Source organism: Protopterus annectens, chromosome 11.part0 (assembly GCF_019279795.1).
Source record: "Protopterus annectens isolate FY-2018-M chromosome 11.part0, PAN1.0, whole genome shotgun sequence".
Classification (NCBI taxonomy): Eukaryota; Metazoa; Chordata; order Ceratodontiformes; family Protopteridae; genus Protopterus; species Protopterus annectens.
Window position 1 is genome coordinate 1121996125 of NC_056745.1, and position 25495 is coordinate 1122021619.

Genomic DNA, 25495 nt, shown 5'->3' on the forward strand with positions numbered 1-25495 from the left:
CAGTCACTGTGTAGCTCCAACAAACACCTCCTTGATATCTGCAAATTCAATAAAAACATTGGCAAACTTCTATAAAAACACTCTATATCCCTGGCCTGGAACAAACTCCCATCCAATTTAAGAAACATCATACACTTAAACCACTTCAAAAAAGAGCTGAAACACTACCTATTAAACTCTTGGTCCTGCCCTGCTATGACCCTACTTAATCCCCCCTTAAACTTTGATACACAACTTTCAATCTCTTTACAGCTCTTACTCTTAAGAATCTATTTTTAGCATATGGAAAGCTTATCTACTAGTTAAGGGGTCTGCAACCTTCACTATCAAAAGATTCATTTTGGTCCCTCTCCCACCAAATAAAATTCATCAGGAGCCACAAAACCTATTTGTCCACTAAAATGAAGATAACACAGCATATAAAGTTTTATATATAGTTATTATACTAAACATAAAAGAACTAAGAAGAGCGATATTTAAAGTGTGTGTGTGTGTCATATTTCTCAACCTCTTAGAAGAAGAAATCTGGATAAAGCCATAAATAGTGGGGCACAAATGCCCACAAATAGGGATACTTTTTAATTATTGCTCGTACAAACTTAGTTGAAAGAATAACAATTTTTCTATTAGTATGAATTTTTGAAGGGTATGAAGTCTGAAACTCAAATGTCTGTCTATTTTTTTCTGATTTCAGTCCATAATGATTTGCCAGAAAACTACAATTTTATGAGACACAGACCAAAAATATGAGGCAAAAGTCAGTGCATTCTGCGAAAATCTGCACAGTTGAGAGGTGTGTGTGTGTGTGTGTGTGTGTGTGTGTGTGTGTGTGTGTGTGTGTGTGTGTGTGTGTGTGTGTGTGTGTGTGTGTGGTGTGTGTGTGTGTGTGTGGAAAATGCATGCTAACAGAAACCATGTTATTCTAGTAAGTTTCAAAGTTTATAAGAGCAATATTTAAAGTCCATCCCTATTTTTTGTTCCTTTGTTCCCCTTTATTTGTGGCTCTGTCCAGATTTCTTGTGGTAAGACTTGGAGAGGTATGAGAGGTATGGAAACCTTTCAGGAGATGCTGTTGCTGCCAGGGGATCACTCAATCACTCTCAGTGTGTGTGGAATGCATGGCAGCAGAAATCATGTTATTCTAGCAAGTTTCTAAGTTTAGAAAAGCAATATTTAAAGTCCATCACTCGATCACTCTCAGTGTGTGTGTGTGTGTGTGTGCGTGTGTGTGTGCGCGCGCGCACGCACATACGTGTGTTGTGCAGTAGAGTGGCCTTTATTTTTCAAAGCTACAGGGAGCCACTGCAGAGGGATGGAAGAGCCACATGCAGCTCCAGAGCAGCAGGTTGTAGAGACCCCTGTACTAGGTCAACACCTAATTGTTCTTGAGCAGCTATAATCCATTTAAATATGTATATATTAATAGTTACTTGATTGTAATAACAACTGTATATAATTGTTCTCTCTTTTTTCAATATTTCCCACCTACTTTGTACCTGATCTCTCTGCCAACATAACTGCTTTCCTCTGCTATATGTACCTTCAGTTTTTCTTTCTTCTTTATTGAATTATTAAACTCAAATGTAAGTTCATTACTATTTGTATTTAATCTCAAATGTAATTTCCTTATTTGTTTGTATTTACACTGGAGCTTTTCTCCTCGGGTCGCCACTGAAAAGGGGGTTCTGGTTCAGTTGGACCAATCTGGTTAACAAAAGTCAAATAAATAAATAAATACATACATTTCCATTTGTACCTTTTCTTGATTCCCATATTTTTATTTCTCTGCTTTATAAAGATTTTCATAAAATTTCTGAAATATTTCTAATACTTCTAGAGGATCCCTTTTTATCTTCCTTGTTATAGGCTCCCTAAGCTTGGCAACAGCCCTTAAGACTTTCTATTGCCTGAATGATTGTGCTAAAAGTTTTTGTGCTCTAGAGTTATTATCAAAAAGCAGTTGCTTAACAGCAAGCAGTCTTTCTAAACTCATGCATATTATCAAGACAATCCTTTATTTTCTGTTTATCATTCTGCAATTGCTCCTGTTCTTGTTCCGTGAGATTCCCCCTTATTATGCAATATTTTAACTTTTGTCAGTCCCGTTAAATAATTCTTGTTACTTCTTAACCATATCTCTTTTTCTTTTATTTCCACCGTTTTTAAATTCCATTTTAATTTTATCCCACTCCCTAGCTATATTTTCAGAAGAAATTGCTATCTTCCCTAATAACTCCCAAATAATTTTCACTACTCATTCCTTAAATACCTCTCTTTTTAACAGATAGGTGAAAAAGCACCAGTGTCTCATTTTTATTTCATTACCCTGCATTTTTATTTTAGTTATTACTGGTGCTTGATCTGAAGTAGTTATTGGGTGTGTATCAAAACTTTCAATTAAATGCATGTTTCTGTGAAATATAATTTCTGTCTAGTGTAGCCAATTTTTGTACCTTGGAGAACAGTATGTGAATTCAGTCTGAACTCCTACTACTGAATTCAGATCTTCCATGTCAAATATTTTCATATCAAAAGTCTACCCTCCTTTGTTATACTTTCCCTTCTGGGCTCCCCCCCCCCCCCAGACACATTTTTTCAGTGCTGCAAATCAAATTCCAGTCTCCACCTCTAAGAAATATTCCCTGCTGAAAGCTGATTATTTCCCCAAGAATTTTCTTAAGCTCTATACATGCCAGTGTAATCCTTCACCCTTGCCAGTAGCCCCTTAGTACTATAAATCTACCATTATTTTTTTCCCTCTTCTATCACTATTGGAGCTTCTCTTGTAATTAATACATGTATGCTCCATTTCCTTTGTCCCAGATATTCTACTGAATAACTATCCTGACAGCCTTTCATTATAAAATTCACATACTCAGTTCTTACCAAACGTGTCTCCTGTAGCATAGCTATTTGCACTCTACATTTTTTAATATAGTTCACTATTCTTTCTTTTTTGTATATATCTGTGAGACCATTTACATTTAAAGATAATACAGAAAGTATTGCCATTGTGTTGTTATTATTCCCACCTGTTATGTGTAACAGCTTTTTAAAATATCTGGTTTCAGCTTTTGTGTTACATGCATACACTAATGTCTGACAGTTTGACCTTTTATATAGTTGTTTCTTGTCATATCCATTTGAACCTATGTCACACCTTACAACATTTTTTTTTTAATGAAAACCTTTCAACACACACACACACACACACACACACACACACACACACACACACACACACACACACACACACACACACACACACACACACACACACACACAGACCAGTAAAAACCTATTAACTTAATACTAACACACAAAACTATGTACATCTTCAAATATTGAAGTTTAACCTTCCTAATAGGAACAACTGTCCCAAACTGACAGACACACTCACAAACTTGGGATAACCTATAAGGAAGGTTATCCATGAGTAGACTCATGGTACAGCCTGTGCTTCTACTTCCGCTAAGTGCTGTCTGTTTTTGTCTTATCTTTATTCCTCTCCCAGATTAGAAAAAACTTGAATGCTTTCAGAAAACATTACCTCCTAGGCACTGAAAGAAAGAAGTATTCAGGTTTTACTGCCCCTTATCAGATTGTCTCCATACAGCCAAGAGAACTAGATACAGAGTTGCCTCTACAAACACTCATTTATTTGCTGGAGGAAAACATATTACATTCAGTGTTATTTTTTATTTGCTTCTCCTTCAAACTTTTTACTAGATTAAGCCAAGGGCTTTAATCCAGTCATTAACCTGTGAATGAGTAAGAAAAAGCATATCAATTTTTTGTATCATGCTCTTTTGTCCAGACTTTTCTTCTTTTTTACATTGCATTGCCTACATTTCTTAAACCTGAACAAGGAGAAAGAAAGAAAGACAGAAAAAACAGGGGCACATGTTTATTTTAGTATTCCTATTACACTCAAAAATAACTGAGAAAGCTTTACTTTATAATCCAGGTTATGTCATAAATTATAAAAATACTACTGCTAAGAACATTGTTGTTTTACTTACTGTTAACGCTTTCCTTTCTCCTCCCCCCAAATGTTCTTCCAGACATTAATGATATGAAGTAGGTCATATGTTTTGGAGTTCCCTAAAAGTTTAAAAAAGTCAAAGCCCAATAGTTCCAGGTTTTCTAGTTTTGTCATGTTTCACAAATATAATTAATGCTTTGTAATCCCACATTTATTTGTCAACTTCTGGGTTGCTATTTTTTTTCCTGTTGATCTCCATCCCCCAAATCCAGTTTCTGCTTTATTTCCGATGTACTCCTGGTTCTTCTGGTCAACTCTGGAAAATGTTTCAATGGTACAGTCTCTATGGGCTTTATTACCAGAAGAACAAGAAAAATAATATCCTTTTGTTTGATAACTCATGTTTTGTTGGAAAAACTTTTATATTTCCTCCATAGCATGTTCTGCATCAAAAATGACTTTGATTCTTCAGGAAAAAAATATTCTTGAATCTCACACCTACCTGCCAACATTCCCTGGTTACTGAAATAATTTTGCTTCTCTTCTGCCTGGTGTACAGTGAATATTCATTTTTCACAAACACTCTACTGTCCAACTTTTAATACTTTGCACTTTTGGCACAGTTTTATCGGGATCAACTTTTTCTGCTAGTAGGTTTGCATCTTTACTAATAAAGGTCTTGGCTGCTTTCTCATGGCCAGATTTGAGGCATACTCATGGTGTGCCCTTTTAATTAACAGTTCCTGCTGTGGAATACTAATCCAGTTGTTTATTTGTGCCTTCATAAAATTAATAGATTCTGTTCTTTCTAGTTTCTCTGGTACAGCAGAACATCTCAGATGTTTCCCTATGTGCTCTGTCCTCCAATTGTACCATTTTCTGAAACATCTCTTTTTGAGCAGTTTCATACTCAGCCAGCCTTTTTTCATTTCAACCTCTGATTTTTACAGTAAATATCTGTTTAAAGTTTCTTCCATTTTTTCCCAACCTTTTGTTATTTTAAGTTGATATATTCCTGAAGTGTTTCATTGATTTAAATGGAGAACAGCAACAGTCATCCCTCTGCACTAAGGTGGACCATCTACAGACCCTGAAAACTACAGATCTATAAGTCTCCTTAGTCTCATATGCAAAGCCATGGAAAGAATTATAATGGATATGAGTGGTAATGATACAGGAAACCTCCAGAAACTGGACCCAATCCAATTTGGTTTTGTCATGGGCAGGTCATGCCTACTCAACCTGATGGACTTATTTGAGAAGGTCACCAAATAAATGGATGAGGGTAAAATGGCTCACACTGCTAAACCTGATCTGGCCAGATCATTTGAAACAATACCCCACTCAGGCATTGTTTACAAACTCAAGAGGTTAGGTAAAACCCTTATGTCACCCAGTGGATAACCAGCTGACTTAGACATAGGACTCAGGAAATTAGAACTGGGGAGCCCATCTCTACAAAGAGGCCAGTCACAAGTGGACTCCCTCAGGGACTGGTCCTAGGACTGCTCCTGTTTGGCATTTTGTTCTATGAAGTCAAGTCCAATGTCAGTGATCTCTATGGCTGACTAAATTAGCAGATGTTTGCAAATTAGGAGCTGTCACTGAATCCCCAACAACACAAATGTTCTCCAAGAAGGGCTGACACAGACAAACACCTGGTGTCAGAGACATGGGCTAAAGCTAAATGCTAAGAAATGCATAACAGTATCCTTTTGGAATTAATCCATCCCTGGTAAATATCAACACACCCCTAAGTGTTGACCCAGTAGTCAGGGTAGTGGGGACACATATAGCCAGTAATCTAGCCTTTGATCATCAGTTGTCTAGTAGTGATGAAATCATTCCATGTTGTGCAACTTATAAACAAAGGTATGGCATCTAGGCCCAAGGAAGTCATTGTTCTACTGTATTCAGCATTCATGAGATTTAACATTGAGTACAGTGCACTCTTTGGTATGTATCTAACCAGGCATATCCAACAATTGGAATGTCCACAGAGGTTCCTCACTAAAGGAATACAGGACAGAAGTAACAAGTCCTGTGCAGACTGCCTCAAGGTCCTTTCCCCTGTATTTTCTCTCTTACAGGCTTTTGAGGGGAGATCTATGCCTGACATATAAGGCATTGTCAGACCCCACTCTGATGGACCTCTTGCAAATCCGCAAAACAAACAGCACCATAATTGCACATTCTAAACACTTAAACTTTGCCTGTGATATAAATAGGACCTACTGGAAAGACAGGTATGTATTCTAGAGACTACTACTTCTCTGGAACAGACTCCCCATCTATGTGAAGCAGAGTTCCTCCCTAACCCAATTCAAGTGTAATGTGGACAACTAGATCGGGAACAGGAAATTCAACCCTGGTTTGTCACCTATGTTTCTAATGGATGCAGGCAGCCTGTAGACAATTCCTCTCCCAGGCCCCTGCTTATAAATTTTTTATCTCTCAAGCCCCTGCTTACAATTATCAAGGGTACCACAACTTGTCAGAGATTTGGGATGCATGGCTAGGCTTAAAAAAGCCCATGTGATTGTTAGCCTAGTAAACACCTATGAATCTATTGAGCTATAATCATCTCTGAGCACATTTGACTTATTTTTTCTCTAGAATCCATGTCTTGAACCAAAGCTGGCATTTGAATTGCCTTTTGCTGAACTGCTGCAGAATTCTTCCCAGTAAGTGTTTTCTTTTCACATTTTCTAGTTGATTTTCTTTCAGGCTGTCTTATTTTCTTCTTTGCAGGCATCCAGGCAGTGTACTGACTAGCCAGTTACTGAATTTTATGGAAGTTGACAATATCACTGACTGGTCTACCTCAGTTTCTGTTTTCACACTGGGAGAACTGAAATTAAGTTGTTGATCAGTGTGCAGCCATCTTGGAATTCCCTAAAATGAGTGAAATTTCCATAGAAGTTTGGAAGTTAGGCAGAAGTAGGCTGTTGAAGATTTGAAAGGAACTGCTGAATAATGTTTTGAAAGACAGGAAATATCCACATTGTGGAAGTTAGCAGTGGCAAGGATCCTATAGACACTACCTTATGAATCCTATAGACACTACCTTACCTAGTAAACAGGTGATTTCTTTGAAACAGTCACCAAGGCCATTGACGAGGGGGGAAGGTGGTCCACACAGCCTACCTGGACCTCGCAAAAGCCTTTGATACAATACCCCACTCTGGCATTATAGATGAGCTCATCAGCTTAAATATAAACCCCTATGTCACTAGATGGGTTGCAAACTGGCTCAAGGACAGAACCCACATGGTTAGAATTGCTGGAACCATGTCAGACTCCAAACCAGTTACAAGTGGCATCCCACAAGGCTCAGTCCTGGGACCTCTCTTGTTTGGTATATATTTCTCGGAGGTACAGGCCAACATGGAAGGACTGTGGCTGACCAAGTTCGCGGATGACTGCAAACTGGGCGTCATAATCAACTCTCCAGCCAACACAAGCATCCTCCAAAAGGGCCTCATAGAAACAGACAACTGGTGCCAGAGCCATGGCTTTAAGCTAAACACCAAAAAGTGTATACTCATCCCCTTTGGCAAAAACAAAGTGCCCACAAATTGCCACATAGGTGGTAATCCATTAAGTACAGAAGAAGTAATTAGGGACCTGGGGACCCAAGTTGATAGCAATCTCTCATTTGACAACCTCGTGGCCAAAGTGGTTAAAAAAACATTTTATATAGCCCACCTAATCATGAAGGGATTCACATCTAGATCAGGGGAGGTCATCGTGCCTCTTTACTCATCCCTCATCAGACCCATAATTGAGTACAATTCCCCTTTTGGGATGTACCTTACCAGACACCTGCAGCAACTGGAAAGACCCCAAAAGTACCTGACCAAGAGGATCAAAGGGCTCAAACAGATGCCATATGCTACCCGGTTAAAGAAACTCCAGCTCTACTCAGTGGCATACAGCCTGTTCAGAGGCGATCTGTGCCTGACGTATAAAGCCATGTCCAACCCGGAATTAATGGACATGCTGCACCTCAGAAAATCCAAATCCCATCGAGCTATGCGCTCGAGAGACTTGAACCTCAGCACTGAAATAAATAGGACATGCTGCAGGGACAGATTCATAACCCAGAGGCTCCCTTCACTCTGGAATAAAATCCCAGTCCAGGTTAGGCAGAGTCCCTCATTGACTCTCTTCAAAAGGAATCTTGATGAGTGGATGGGAGATCGTAGGTTTACCCCGAGTATCACTTCTGTAACACTGTTAGACAGAGGCACAGTATACTAACCTCGAAAAAGGGCATAGCAAAATTAATTTAAAATGGGTGGCGAAAGCCAAACACACTCTGGCTAGGCTTATAAATGCCCTAGGGCAGATAGCCTAGTATGAACCTATGAACCTATATAGGTCATGTTTGATTTCAAATCATGATTACAAATTGTTTATGTCTATATTAGCCAAGAAAATGACAAAAATGTTGAAAAGCTGTGGAGCAATATGATTTTGTGGAAGGGAGACAAATATTTGATAACTTTAATAGGATGAAGATGATCCAGAGGAAATTGGAATATAAAAATCCATTATTGTTGTTTGGTTTGAATGCAAACAAATCATTTGATAAAGTTTGCTGGGAATTCATGAGTAGTGCGATACTAGCATTTGCAATTCCAGACAGCATAATACAGCCAATAAGGAGACTATATGCTAGAGCAGAGGCAAAAATAAAAGTAGGTGGAATCCCTTTAAATAATCTGCATTCAAATAGGGGGACTAGGCAGGAATGTGATCTTTTCCCTACTAAAAAGATAAGGGGCTAGAGTCCAAAACAGTTCTCTCAGTGTGTCTGCCCTGATTGCAAAAGATTTGCTTTTAGTGTAAGTGACTTACTTTTGTATAAGGCTTATCTATAAACAGGCTTACACCTGAGGCCAGATTTCATATGACCTATTCTCCATGTAAGTGGTCACTTACACTGAGAGCAAGTTTTTGGAATCAGACCAAATGTATTTGCAAATTCAGGAATATAACTGGTTTGGTTTCCAAAAGAAACTAGCTTTGTTTGCAGATGACATTATCTTGTACTTGATAAATCCTGTGTACTGTGGGATATTTTAAGACTGTTTCAAGTATTTATGAGTTATAAAATAAATGGTTTACTATTAGAATTTCAAAGCGAACTCCATCGACTGTACTGTTGTCGAACACGGAAGTTCGAAAACGGTAATATCGAAGACCAAAAACCAACCTAGGAACGGGTTTTAACATGGGTCGAGATAGGGGAGAAGTTTGTTCGGAATAACACTGAACACCTATCTTGACCCGTGTTAAAACCGTTCCTAGGTTGGTTTTTGGTCTTCAATATTACTGTTTTTGAACTTCTGTGTTCGACAACAGTACAGTCGACAGAGTTCGCTTCGAAATTCTAATAGTAAACCAAATAAACATAGGTAAAACAAAGGCTATAGCAGTAAATTATGTGCATACACCTGAATTAGTTCAAGAATACCCACATTTATGGCTCTGGCCTCATGGAGGGGAGGGATAAAGCCAAAATTCTGTACTCAAAGAGATATATGACTTGGTCCTGAGGTTGTGCACGAGCAGAAGCACGCACCACGCACGCAACTCCCATAGGCAGTGGGTGCTGCTCACAAGACTGCTGTGGGTGGAATATAATATTCTGTGTGGTTATTATTCTTCTTATGGGCTTGCATCTGAAATTCTGTTCTCTATTTATTTCTCATACTTCCTCATTTTATCATCATCGTCATCTTTTTCCACATTGATTTATAACTTTTGTTTTGAGTTATGTATATAAGCCTTAACTGGATAGCTTTAAAATACACCTTCAAATAAGATCACTCTAAATCACCTTGTTCTGTGGGAAGAATTGGTATCACAAAAGTAAAAAAAATCCAGTTTTAAGATTTTTTTTATGGTTGGAACAAAAAGTGATTATGCACTACTGACTCTGAAACATCTCAGGAAAACAAGCAAAAAGATAATCCTTTTAGGATTGGTTTACATGATTAGTTGAAAAGTGATCAGCAATATTAAAGACCCACTAAAACAGTTGAGCAAATAACTGAAGGAAGTTTGCAATTAAATTGGGGGTCAGTATTCAGTCAATAAAAAATAGAAGAAAAAAAAGTGAAACCATAGCATGAGGGCATAGGAATGAAGAACGGGATCTAAATAAAAAACATTCAAAAGTTCTAAAAAAAAGCAGTACAAAAACTGGCACAAGGGGAGCTACAGTGGTAAACAGGAGACAAGATCTGGCTACAGGAAATGTACAGGAAAGAAAAATTAGAATATGCATCATTTGTTGGGAAAAAGTGCCTTACATAAAAAAAAATGATGAAATAAGGAGCACTGGAAACTCTAACGTATGAGGGGGTGATAGAAGTTGTGTACAGATCATGTATTGAAGGACTACTGTACAATGAAACTATTACAAAATCCAGTTCCATTGCAAGCAAATGGGAAATGTATAGAGAAAGTGCATTAGAACCTCAAGGAAATAACGCACCAGCTAGCATAACCAATTAAGTCTTCCAGACAAACACCACTAAATGGGCTAGTAGGTAGAAAATGTATTTCTGTAAAATATTATGAGAAGGAAATTCCATACTCCTAGTTGAGTGGGATTATATAATAGAGAAGACTAGTTAAACTCAAATAGCTACAGACTAGTGATGTTAACAATATTTTTAAGATTTTAGTGACACTAAAAAAAGGCAAATACTCTTCTGACCCAGAGAAAAATGTTTGCCCTGTGTGATAATTATGAAGTATAATCTTGATGGTGACCACTTTGAAGGTAGTGATGTTTCAACATCTTGTCTTCTCCTCCATTAAAATCCTGCATAGAAAGGCAGGATGTTGGTGGAATGTAGTCTCAGATATACAAAGGGAAAGTATATATCTAAACTATATTCCTGTCACAGGCAATTCTTCAATAAAGGTGCAAAAGAATTCTTCATTATGAAGTACAAAACCAACTCAAACTTGTACTTCATAAAACATGTGCATGTATGTGCATGCAAGCACGCACACCCTCACACACACACACACACACACACACACACACACACACACACACACACACACACACACACATACACACATACAAACACTCATGCGTAAGTGCAGTCCAGTGTTAATAGTAGTACTGTAGTAGGAAAGAAATTACAGTGAAGGGGTTTAGTGATTCCTTTTAAGACAGCCTGTTGTTTTAATTAAATGTGATTAGTTATCTATTGTGAGTTTGTGTACTGTTGTTTTACAGTGAAAAATATCTTTACGCAAGCCTGCATTACCTTTAGTATTGTTCTGCTACATTATCCAGCAGTGTCAGTACAATTTTGTGACTGATAAAGCCTGCCAAGAGTAGGGGGATACTAGAATGTTGCAGCTTGCATATTACAAAGAAAGTCCCTGAAAGTCTTTTTGAATGTTGATGATGCAGAAGACTGCATGTGGAATCAAAAATATTCTTGACATTGGAGAATGAAATAGAGCTATATGGTCTGAGGTACATCATAGGTTTGCCATAACATTAACATAGACCAGAGTCTGCTTGGGTTTACAAAGAAAGCTGGGTTCATAGCAAGAGGAAGCTTAGAGGCCCCTAGATAAAAGGGCGGATGCAAAACACTTGTAAAGACTTAGTGATATAGTGCTAAAGATATACTAAAAATGGTCTACAAATAGAAGCCAACACTGGAAATGATACAGCAAATAAATACAAACCAAGGATAGTGCATACAAGCAACATTTCACATTCTACAGGAAGCACAGATTTGGCAGCACATGGACTGTATAGAGAAAAGCAAAAATATTCTGTTGACAGGACTTTTGATAGTATAATAGTGAGAAATATCCCCTGGTTATCCCACAAACTTTAAAGATACTTTTATTAGAAGTGCCTTAAATTGAAAGTTAGCAATATTAGGTTAAGGCCACTAGAATGAAGTGTGCTTAATGACTAAATTTGGCAGAGAATAATGCCAGAAAAGCTATTGTTTTTACCAATGTTGTCTACCGTGGCAGCATTTAACATGGTTAATAATGACCAAGTACAGGACAGCAGATGTTGATGTACACAAGTCAACTTAATGGAAACTTTTAAAAGTGAGTTAAGGAAACTGAATACAACTGACCATTTACACAGCAGAAGTCAAAGAGAAGGAAGCAGAGATCACAGGGGCCATGAATTTTCATGCAGTTTCTATTGAGACGTTGCAAAAGAATAACCTAAAGTCTATTTACTGAGCTACATGTACTAAAAAGAAGCAAGTAGACTATAATGACAGAGCTTAGAGAAAAAAATATTCAAAGTATAGGAATGCCAGAAAAGGAGGAATGACATGTTTACGTGGTATTTACTCAGCGTGAACTGCCAAAGGTGGACAGATTTTTCATACAGGTCAGATCAAAACTTAAAGAAGCCATAGAATATTTACTCCAAGTACAGCAGGGATAGTGAGGAACTTGAGAATTACATTGGTGAGATTTCAGACCTCTAATGTAAGAGACTGTACTTTGCCCACGCTTTTGTACTAACAGTTCACATACTTGAAGTCAAACAGCATAATACCTAGTACCAATTTGGGAATATTGATTATGTTCAGAGTATACTTTCTTAGTGGATTTAAGACATTTGCATTTTAGCAGGAAGCACTGCAAGCTATTTGCATGACCCCAAAGAAAGGACAAAACTGAATGAATTAGTGACACTCGGGGTAGGGGATGGCAAAACAAAATGGTGAAAATTTAAAGCCTTCTACTTTGAAAAAAGTTAATCAGTTTAGGAGTTCTGTTGAGCATTAAGACTTAATGACATTTATAACTCATATTACACAGAAATAAAGCTATGCACAATGTGGCTACTTAAGCAGACTGAAATAATGATGGCCAAATTACAAACAAGAAAAGAGATATGAACATAAAGGAGATGTTGGAAAATCATGGTGTAGATAGAGCTCACAAGATGGGGGGTACATATAAGTGTGGGTTTTGCCAACAATGTAATAGTATCTTGGAACAAGAAAGTATTAATCTCCCATCTAGGAAATTTAAAATGAAGTTTAATGAGCATTTCAATTGCAACAGTAAAGGGGTTGCATATATGAGTATTTGCCAAACATGTTATAGTTTTTACATAGGCAAGACAGAAAGGCCACTAAAAAGACACATATATGAACACTGTTATGAAATTTCCCAGAAAAAAAGACACAAATGCTTTATATAGGCACCAGAAACATTGTATGAACTGTAGATTTAAGTTTTTGGTATTGGAACAAGTAAGGCAAGATACCAGGAGTGGGTTATGGGAAGCCCGCCTAGAATATAAAGAGTTGTACTGGCAGCTCAGATTAAATTCTACGAAAGAACCTGGTCTTAATGACCATATAAGTATTAACAGTGTCCTTAAACTGAGGGCAGCCAAGGTGTAGAAAGGCAAGAATGACATACACACAATTTTTTATTAAAGTGTATTAATTGTATTAAAAGTATATTATACATAAGAACTAGTTCAAAGTAATGTATATATATTTTTTTTGTTTAAACTTTTAGATGAAGTGATGTCATATGACAATTGTGATTATTTTGATTCAATTAATTATGTATGAAATTCAGTTATTGGTTGACAACTTTTTAAATCTGTATAAATGGGAATAACAGTTTTTATTCAGTGTTCTAATGAAGCTTGGGAATGACCTACGTGAAAGCACTTAACCTGATTGTGTTGGTGTACTGTTTGCATTTTAACAGTGGATTTTAACTTGTGGAGTATTAAAAAAGGTTTGGAGCCTGTACGCGGTGTTTTGCTTTGCAGTTTCGTTTGGTTTTATATTTGTTTCCAAATTACAAACAACTTATACTTGATGTTTAACAACACATTTTTTGTGCTTTACTGTCATTACATAGATAATGCTGCAATGAATGAAGTAAATCTATTCAATTATCAGCAGTCAGAGGAAGAGAAGCAGGGACTCCCATTTTCTGTAATAGACTAGCTTGTATAACAGAAACTGCAAGTTGCTGCAGTTTTGTACTGATAAGGTTACATACATAAGGAGAAAAGACTTAGCAAAATGTAAATCTCTTCCCCTTTGTGTGTAAGGGGAAGAAATTAAACAAAAAGTTATTCAAAAACTGAGAAACTAAAAGCTCTTGATTATGGATATGGATGGCAAGATACAATCAGTGAAAGTGTATTTTGTTCCTTTCATTTTATGCAGAGGTTAGGCATATTTTTATCAAACTGAGAAGAAGTCCCAGACAATAATTAAATAAAGAACTGGAGGAATTTATTTGGGAGAGGAAGAGAACATACATTGATTCTCCCCACAGAACAAAGTGGTTTAGGAGTACCTGGGTTGGGAGGGTGGCTTAATGGCTCAGGTGTTTGCCTTACAAACCCAAAGTGCAGGGTTTGAGCCTCACAAGGGATAAGTGGCTAGGCTTAAAATGGCTCACAAGGGCAGTTAGCTTAGTACTAACCTATTTTAATTCATACTTTAGAGTTACACAGTTAAGGTTCATATTGTGACATTCCCACTCTGGGCCAGTAATCAAGGAGTCTGAATCCTCTCCACTGAAGAGGGATGTTCACTTGGAATACAAATGGATACACTCGGTATTTCCACATGCAGACCTCTCTGCATCAAGCACAGTTTCTCTTAAGAGCACACAGGGAACACAGTCAGCCCAGGGTCTGGATTTCTTTATATCTGTCTCCCTCCAGGGCCACAGTAAGACTCCCACTAGCACAGCTATAGGGTTAAGTCCTCAGCTGAGTGCCCGTGCCAAGTTCTTCAGCACCCTCTTTGTGAAACCAGTGCTTTGTCTCCCTGCTCCAAGTAGCTGACACATACACACACACACACACACACACACACACACACACACACACACACACACACACACACACACACACACACTGTGAGATTTGATTTTCACACACACACGCACACACCTGGGAAAGTCTGGCACAGATTTACCCACTGTGGCCCCTTCTGCCCAGACCTTCTTTAAGGTAGTTATCATTGTCACCAGACACTATAATGCCAACTACCTAAGGCTCTTGCAAGCTTACCCAATTATACTGAGTGAAATTAATATTAATACAAAGGGTAATGTTGACCAAACAGCCAAGCTTCAGGAGTGGCAACAGATATAAGTACTCTAAAAGGTTAAACTATTCTCTAAAGGACCAACCACAATCAAAAGTTTAAATAAATTTAATAATAAATAATAAAAGAACACGAAGATATGAAATATCTATTTACAGTGAACACCAGAGTTTTATGCACAGGAAATATTAAAAAATAACACAGCTGGAAAGATTCACACAGTAACAGAAAAACAATACTTAACTATTCTCACTATATTTTCCTGACAGATCTAGAGAATTACTGTTCCTATTTACTTAATAGAGCAAGGCAAGATGAAGTAGGTGAGGAATCCTTGTATGTCATTTTCCAAGAAACAGACTGCCCTGATAATTCTATCTCACCTAATATTAAAACATTATTTCTGTACAGAATTATATCCCATACATCTGGTCATCTGACTTCTGTTTCCCATGCAACCCCCCCATTGCTAGAAATTGCCAGGATTTAGCATCTACATGTCAATAATACACACACAAGAGCATTGCTGAGATATGGTGCAGCTTCTGGAAGTCATTTAACAATTACAAACTTCTACTCCTCCTACAGAGACTAACAAACCATGCTTCTTACAGACATTGTGTCTCTGATCTCATTCAAAACTGTGAGATAACATCTTTATGGCCTAGGCCCAGTAATTTAATTTCTTACTGTTTTCCAAAATTAGCTGGAGCTGAGCATAACCTCTTCTCTTCCAATATCTTCCATTAACACACACACAGACGTATATTATATATATATATATATATATATATATATATATATATAGATTTGTATCACTTCACTGAAAGACCATTTCACTGAGACCAAATCACCTAAAGTTCATTTCACTGAAAGTTAATTTCATCTAAAACTCATTTCACTGACAAGTAGTACTCTAAGGCAAGTCAAACATATATGTCCTTTTCCCCACTGTGGTGAGATCCTGGTGGGGGTGTGGGGGCATAGCCCCTCACTTAATTTGGTTTTCTGTTGTCTGGTTTCTTTTGCATTATTTGGCAAAACCCAACTAAGTTTGGGGGGGGGGCTGTGCTGCACACACCCCCCAACTATATATACTAACACCAGGATCGCACTACAGTGGGGAAAAGGACATATACCTTTGACTTGCCTTGAGTATTACTTGTCACAGAAATTAGTTTTAGGTGAAATGAAATTTAGGTGATTTTGTCTCAGTGAAATGGGTGTCAGTAAAATGGTCTTTCAGTGAAGTGATACGAATCCATATAATATATATATATATATATATATATATATATATATATATATATATATATATATATATATATATATATATATATATATATATATATATATATTTAATTAAGGCACAATACAGTCAGGAGTCCTTGTTCACAAGCAACTTTACAAATCTATTTTCAACACAATCATCTGTACAAAAATTCAAGCTAGCTGTGCTGGCATATGTTACACATCCACTGCCCTACTTCTCCTGTCATAGATGGCAATGCCTCACATCATCACACATATACATAATGCAAGCAGAAGGTTATAAACCCCAAAGTGGAAAGGGATGATGAAGAAACAGAAAGTTCAAGAAAGAAGGAGAGAGTAGGATTTTTGGATGATGATCCCTAAGGATAATAATAACCATGGTACACTAGAATATTATATTCATAAAATTGCAGAGAGTATTCTAAGAATTAAGCCAATGTGGGACTGGACAAAGGAGATTTTGCCCATTGGGATGACTGCAAATAGGGGCATAGAAAATAAGCAAGAATAGGTTGGAATTTACTAGAGAAGACTGGCAAAGATACCAAGGTATTGGGAGTAAACAACTTCAAGCAAAAGTATGGACTGCATATTAGAGACAGCCTTCCTTACCGGGAATTGATATCAGAGTATAGGCAAAGAGAAAGGGATAGAGGAGTGCTAAGGGAAAGATCTGCTGTGATACAGTTTTTAGCTGAGTCTAGAACAGAAGGTGGTGTTAAAAATGGGATAATTACTAGGGCATCTAAAATATTGCATGGTAATAATAGGAATCAACCAGAAGAGGTTATAAAAGATTGAGAAGAGGGACTGGGAAGGCAGTTTATAAAGGGAAAATAGGAAGACATCTGTATGGCACCCAAGAATGTGACAAAGTCCAGAAAGTTTACATTTTTTGCTTTGAAGTGTTTGCATAGGTATTTTACATGTTGTTGTTGTTGTTGTTGTGTCTTTCGGCTTTTCCCGGTTAGGGGTCACCACAGCGGAACTCCGGTCGCTAATGATTGGCAGTAGCTTTTCACATGCCAAGTTGCCGGCCCTCATGCACAACCTTCAACGAAGGTACGCCCATTCACGCATGTCTCCACACAGAAGACGCACTAGCTGAGAATCGAACAGGACAACGTCTTACTGTGAGGCGACAATGCTACTGCAGCACCACCACCACAGTTATTGCATAGGTATTTTACATACCAAGCATATATGCCAGAAAATTGTGCCTCTGATAGAGTGCAAATATTGGCGGTGTGATGGAGAAGAGACAGGTAAATGGGCATTTTGTGTTAGTAATTCAAAAGTGCAAATTATCTTTTCAATGTATTTTGCTGGAGAGACTGGGGAGAACTGTATATGTATCTAGCAAATTTGCTGTTCATAGAATCATACACATTATTAAGCAACTCTGTCATGAAGCCATTTCCACCTTGTCAGTACCTACCACTCGTGGGCCTTGCCAATCTTTTTAAGGAGGGCCAGGCCAGTCATACTGGGGATGCATTTATAAATATCCCTCTAGTTGTCCAGGTCCTTTTAAAAGGCAGACAGTGTATCACACTGCTTAACTTGGGGGAGTTTGTTCTAGATGTCTATATGTTGCATGACAAATCTGTTCCTTCCTAGTTGTTGTATTTATATGATTGTTGGAGCAGATTTATATCATTGGCACTAATGTCAGCTGGACTTTTTGTTGTATGGATATATAAATTCTTGGACTACTGCATCCATTGTATCATTATAAGCAAGGCACAAATCACCCATAAGGAGTCTTTATGAAACTGAGTATAGGCATACAGCTTCCATTCTTTTTTGGCAGTTCAGATCTTTTAGGCCCATAATCTTTTAAGTTGTAAAATCTGGTGTGTTTCTAATTGTTTACTATGCTTAGTAAAATACATACCAGTGGGGATGTTATATTCTGTGGAGTAGAAGGATATGAGGAGTTCTTTTGATCTCTGAGAAATATCTTTTGCTAAGAGATGTGCAGGGTAGAAGGATTTCCTAACCACTGTTGCAGTGTGATAGTCAAATGTGAGGGGCTGTCCACCCAAGTACCTAGGTCTCTCACAACATTTTTATTTTGAAGTGGCTTGTTATCAATGTTATAAGCTGGTGGTAGGGGTTGCTTACCAAATGCTACAATGTTGCACTTTTTTGGGATTAAATTTGAGCCCATTACAGTACACCAGCTATAGATATGTACAAGATCCTACTGGAGTGCCTGTCAGAGGGGAGACTTGATAATGACACGAAGGTTACAATTAGCTGTGAACTTTGTTAACCAGAGACCTTCATTTGATAAGTGGAGATATGAGAAGTAGATACTGCATAGCAGAGGCAGTCCCAGCATAGATCCCTGAGGAAATCCACTGGTCACTTTTATGTTCTTCAAGGATACAACCTTCCTCTTTCAGTTTGAGTTGTATCCCTAGGCCAGTTGGCTATTCACCTAACCCCAAACAGGTCAGTTTGGAGCTCTTTCAACTTATTATATTTGCATGTGATATGGTATTGAATGCCATGTTGAGGTCAAGTTATGCTATGTGAACAGCTTGCCCACAATATACAGTCAGAGTAACCCTCTCAAAGAAGTTATTAATGGATAACTGTGCAGGAAAAACTTTAGAGAACTGGATGAACCAACTGCTGTCCTTCATTGGAAGTTTTAGACTTGGTTTTGAAACACTTTTTCATGTCAATAATTTTACAATTTGGTTATTATTCTCCCTCCAGAAACCCCTCCCCTAGGCTTACCTAGATGACCCATTCATTACATTATAACAGGAGCCAGGTATTCCTGGGCTAGGCATGGACCCCACTGCTATTTGCTCTTGTCCAGGAGCACCTATTATCCCTCTATTCTCATGCAATAGTCAAATGGTAGGGAGTGGGTTGGCTTACTGGTCCTGGGACCACAGTCTTCCCCCTCCCCACATCAACAGCTGCTCTGATCTTGCAGTTGCTGCCTCCTGAGAGGAGGTGTGTCTAATTCCCCCTCTGCTACATAGTGCAAGGAAACTAATAGTCTGTGACTGGCCAGGTTGCAACTCTGTTAGGTGAACACCTATTATTCAGTCTAGGCATCACCTCCCTACACTCAGGATGGGAGATCGAGCAGTAGCCAGTCTCTCCCATCCAGTGCCACAGTTTGATTATTGCTGTTAAAGTTTGTCTAGGCTAAACAATCATAGAAGAGTGCTTCAAGATTCATTGAGAGAATAAAAGACAGTTTTTGAAAGGAGAGCTTTCTTTAATAGAGAGATCTTTAATTATTCATATTTATACAGGAGCTAAGGAGGGCTTAAACTTATGGATGTGGGATGAAGTTTATAGTATCAGTGTTAATGGGTTCTTTGGTTCAGTTCACAGTTGGTGTGCCTTCTGTGCAGAGTCTGCATGTCCTTTCCATTTGCGCTGGTTTTCTCCAAATGGTCTGCTTTCCTTCCGAGTTCCAAAGATATGTGGTAGGAGGATTGGCAACTTCTACTTTGTGTGTGTGTGTGTGTGTGTGTGTGTATATATATATATATATATATATATATATATATATATATATATATATATATATATATATATTTACACACGAGTGATATGGAGGAAAGGCCTGGCAATCTACTTCTGTTTCTTTCCTTTGTCTACTAAACTCTGTAGATGGTGACAGCTGTTTATAGTGTCACAAAAGGAGTCTGTTGTGACTTGTAAGTGTAGATAGAAGGAATATTAATGGATTGCCCAGTCCATGCTTTAAAAATGCTGGCTAACATACGTCAGTCTCAACTGCTGCATTTCATTCTGTAAACTAACTGTTTAGCCATCTTTTGACTGTTCTTTGCTTTGGAAAAGAATACAAATAACTTGTCATCTATTCTGAATTGTTTAGTACTTTCCAAGTAAAATCTAAACTGTGTATATCCAAGCAGTGTAATCAGCATTCTCCTTTATTGGTGTATCTTGGAAAGAAAACTGCAAGGTGTACAAATTGATTAAGTTTAGACTGTGTTGCAACCTTAGGCATAAAAGTTGTGGTCTCAACAGTCTCAACTTTATCTACGTTTTCTTTACTGCATATATCTTCTCTTATAACCATGCTCAAACCATGACTATTTATATTATGTCACTATGTTTTAACTGTAATTGTAAGCATATATGTCTTCTTTTTTTAGTTGAAATGATTAATTTCAAAGTTTTTGTACATTTATGTGTGACTGTTATATGTTATATTGCCTTATGGTTTGTGTTGTGGATGAAAATGTTCCTTACCAACCCACCATCCCAGTTAACAAACTTCAAATAAAATAAAATCAAAATCTTTTGAGATTTAAAAAAAAAGAGGCATTCATTGGCTGGTATAAGGAGTTAAGAGAGAAAACATAAAGGTACATTTGGACAGGATAACACCCATTTTGATAGTGTAATGAATACAATGTGAAGTAAAAACAGTGGAAAATCATGCTGTCAAAATTATCCATAAATCCAGATCAAATTTAAGCATTAAGAGGAAGATCAGCTTTATGAGAGGGATGAAACAATAAAAGGCAAGATGGAAAAGATGAAACAAGAGGTTTAGGGGTTATTATTTAAAAATACCAGTTTACTGGATTCCAAGATACTGGTGATAGTATGAGCAACTAAACGTGGAGCTCTGGGCTGAGAACTACTAATAACAGCAAAAGCCTGCACACTTCAGCAAATAGTTTAAATAAGTTGGTAGCTGAAGTGTCAATGGTGTTCAGAAGGTCAACAAAGGATAACAAAAAAGTAAAGTAAAAAAGAGAACAGTTGTGAAAACTCAGAAGGCCAGAAAACTGTGTGTGGCAGTGTGGGAAAAGCAGATAGCAATGGTAGTTGAAGGAGAAAATTTTTCAATGACCCTACAGAGAAATATTTTATTTTAATAAGAAACATTTTTATTAAATTATCACTTATGACACAGACAATCATACATTTATATAAATGAAAACAAACCATATTGACATAATTTTAGTTGCAAGGATTATACATCGCAAACCATATTGACATAATTTTAGTTGCAAACATTATACATCACTTATAATCTACCCAATCATTGTTAAATATTACATAGCTGATTTAAATCCTGCCTTCTTTTAAACCTCATTCCTCCCATGTATGTATTGTTCCCACAATTCCCATTTTTTCTATGTAATTTGCTCCTACCCTTCTCTAAACATCCCATTTCCAATTGTTTCATCTCTGTTACTATATTCACTACTTCTAGTACAGCTGGTTTACACTTTGATTTCCATTTTCTAGTAATTGCTTTTTTTTTTGGCAGCCAACATAATTAGACTAAGCTAGGCCCTACTGTGCTAGGCAATTCCGATTCTGTCACAAACGAACAAAACGACTGTTGAACCCACAAAATAAAACTCCAGTTCCTGGTGTAGGATAAATGATATACGGTGCAGCTCGAACAGGCAAATACTTTTATTGAATAACAATACAATTCATTTGGTTAAGCGCTTTCATCTGTTCGTATACAGGTTCTGTAAGTCTGTATACAAACAGATGAAAGTGCTTAACCAAATGAATTGTATTGTTATTCAATAAAAGTATCTGCCTGTTCGAGCTGCACCGTATATCATTTATCCTGCACCAGGAACTGGAATTCCGATTCTGTATCATAGCTCTGAAAAATCATTTCCCTAGTTACACCAATTTGCTCCCCCAGTATCTCTGATAGAGTAGTTTGTAGGCAATCTTTAAAATCTGCCAACTCATTACACTCCCACAAAATATGTTTCCAATTACCTCTTTCTTCCCTTTCACACCTCCAACATTTGCTGTCTACCTGAGGAAAATACTTAAAATATCTATGTAAACATTTCCAAGCAAAACTCCTAAGTCTTCTAGATTTCATTGGATATTTGGGAAACATACAAATACCCCCCACTGTTCTTTATGAATTGCTTAGCCAATATCTCTTTCCAATCCTTTCTAACCTCCTCTTATTGATTCTTACAGTTATTATGTAATATTTTATACCCTCTACTAATTATTCCTTTTTTAACAGCAGCTTGTATTCTAGATTCTAGTAAAAAATCTACCAGTGCTGCTCTTTCATTTCATTCATTTAGAACCCCTCTATTTCTTTCTCTTTGCCTATACTCTGATATCGATCCTTGATTGGGAAGGCAATCTCTAACCTGCAGTCCAAATAAATTATTGGCGCATTCCCATTCTATTCCTGTCTCTCTCTAGTTATTTGCTCCCAATACCTTGGTTCCTTTGCCAGTTTTCTCTAATAAATTCCATCCCCTTCTTACCTATTGTCTTTATCCCTAATTACAGTCATCCCTATTGGCAGAATCTCCTTTCTCCATTCCTGTGTTGGCTTAGTTCTGAGAATATTTTCTGTTACTTTATGAGGTAGAGTTTTTGCTGCCATTAAAAAGTAATTATTAATAGAGCATATAAAATATTGCATGATAACTATAAGAATCAATCAGAGAATGTTAGAAAGGATTGGGAAGAGAGACTGGATAAGCAATTCACAAAGAAACAATGGGAGGATATATGTATGTCTCCCAAATATGCAACAAAATCTAGAAGATTTAGGATTTTTCCCTGAAAATGTTTACATAGATATTTTTATACCCCAAGTAGACTCCAAAGAATTTTTCCTCAGGTAGATAGCAAATATTGGAGGTGTGACAGGGGAAAAAGGAGGTAACTGGGAACATATTTTCTGGGTGTGCAGTGAGTTGGCAGATTTTAAGGATTCCCTGCAAGATGCACTGTTGGAGATGCAGGGTGGGCAGACTGGTGGGACATAATTTTTCTGAGCTATGATGCAGAATCGGAATTGCCTAAGACATGGTTAGGCCTTGTTGTGTCTAATTATGGTGGCTGCCAAAAAAAGCAATTACTAGAAAATGGAAACCAAAATCTAAACCAGCTGTACTAGAAGTCATGAATAGAGTAACAGAGATAAAACAACTGGAATTGAGATCTTTAGAAAAGGGTTGGAATAAACTACATAGGAAAATGGAAATTGTGGAAACAATACAGGGGAAGAATGAGGTTTAAAAGAAGGCAGGACTTAAATGAGCTATGTAATGTTTGGTTGAGAATGATTGGGTAGATTATAAGTGATAACAATACACTGTAGTCGGAAGCACGATGCGCAGCTATCATAAAATAAAAGACTTTAATAGTTATAATTCGTAAAAGTAGGTAAGCGTTTTCACGATCGCAATGATGGCTTCTTCAGACCATTATGAATTCAAAGCATTAAAAATAGTATTAAATACTTATTACAACGAGAAATAAACCAATCAAAAATATTACATTTTGAATCTCACAGTATTAAAATTCTCCATGAATGTGCATAATTGCATGATGACATCACTAATGCCTTTGAAAGCTCCTTGAAGAGCTACTCACAGTTATTATAAAATATATGCATATATTCTATATACCATTCATATGCACATATATTCATATGAAGCACTTATAGACAGCTAAAATCCTAAAACAAAATTAAATTAAATTAAAATAAAACAAAACACAACTATTTACGCAAGCCCCTAGATTTTAGGACTGGTTTAATAGAAACCACCCCATTTAACCCAGAGCTCTTTTCTGCTCTCAACTTCAAAATACATCGTAGTTCTGCATTTTCTATTCTATTTTCAATGTCCCCTAATCTTACACTTTCATTCACTATTTCTATCACCCTAAACTTAAATTTATGTGAATGACCACTCTCTACAGTGTACCTGGCTAAAGCATTTGTCACAGTTTGTGTTCTAATGCTGTACAAATGCTCCCTAACCCTTTCCCTCAACATTCAATTTGTTTTCCCTATATAACATTTTTTGCAACATTCACATTGTGTCATGTATACCAATTTTTTTGTTAGAGCAACAACAAAAAACAATGGTTCTTATTTTGAGCACCAGTGTCAGAAAATGTAAGTTTAAGCATTATATTTCTTAAAAACATTTTCAAATCAACAATAGTGTCCGTTATATCCGGTAATTGTGCTGGAATAAATGATAGTCACATATTTAGAACTGCTTCCTCAGTTTTAGTTAATATTCTACCTGATAAATTAAGAACTAGTGACTTGGAGGATTCCACTTCTTCTTCAAGGTTGGATAGTTCACTGGTTCTATTGGTTCTTTCCTCTTAACATGACCACGACTCCTCGACCTATTGGGTCCTCTCTCTTTCTCTTATCTGATGGGAAAGGGGGGGGTTCATAAAACCCTGCTGCTGTAACTTTTGTGGCTCTTTCCTTCTCACAACCATCTGCACTTGTGTTATTACTTTCTCGGCAGTGTTAATTACTTGGGAGGGAGATACAATCAGATTTATTCCTCCCTGTTCATTTTAGCAATTACTAGAAAATGGAAACCCAAATCTAAACCAGCTATACTAAAGTACTGAATAGAGTAATAGAGATAAAACAACTGGAACTGAGATCTTTAGAAAAGGGTAGGAGCAAATAGGAAAAATGGGAATTGTGAGAACAATACAAACAGGGGAAAAATGAGGTTTAAAAGTGAGCTATGTAATGTTTGACTGAGAATGACTGGGTAGATTATAAGTGATATATAATGTTTGCAACTTGGAGTGTGTCAGTATGGTTTGTGATGTAAAATGCTTGCAACTAGGATTGTGTCAGCATGGTTTGTTTTCATTTATATAAATGTATGATTGCCTAAGATGTAAGTGTTGGTTTAATAAAAATGGCAGGAATTGAATAATTTATGTAGTGTTGTTCAGGTTATATGATATATTGTAGTAGATGTAAAATATAATGTTTGTAAACGTGAACTTGTTAATACAGTTTGATTACTTTTATATAAATGTAAATTTGCCTATGTCACAAGATAAAAATGTTTAAAAAAAAGACTTTCAATTAAATGCACGTTTCTGTGAAATGCAAATTCTGTCTAGCCAAGCACACTTTTTGTATCTTAGGGAATAATATGTAAATTCACTCCAAACTCCTAGTACTGAATTCACACCTTCCTTGCCAAATCATAATAAATTTCTTCAAAAATCTACCCTCCTTTGTTATATTTTCCCTTCTGGAAACCCCAGAGACATATTCACTACTGGAAATCAAATTCCATTCCCCACCTATACC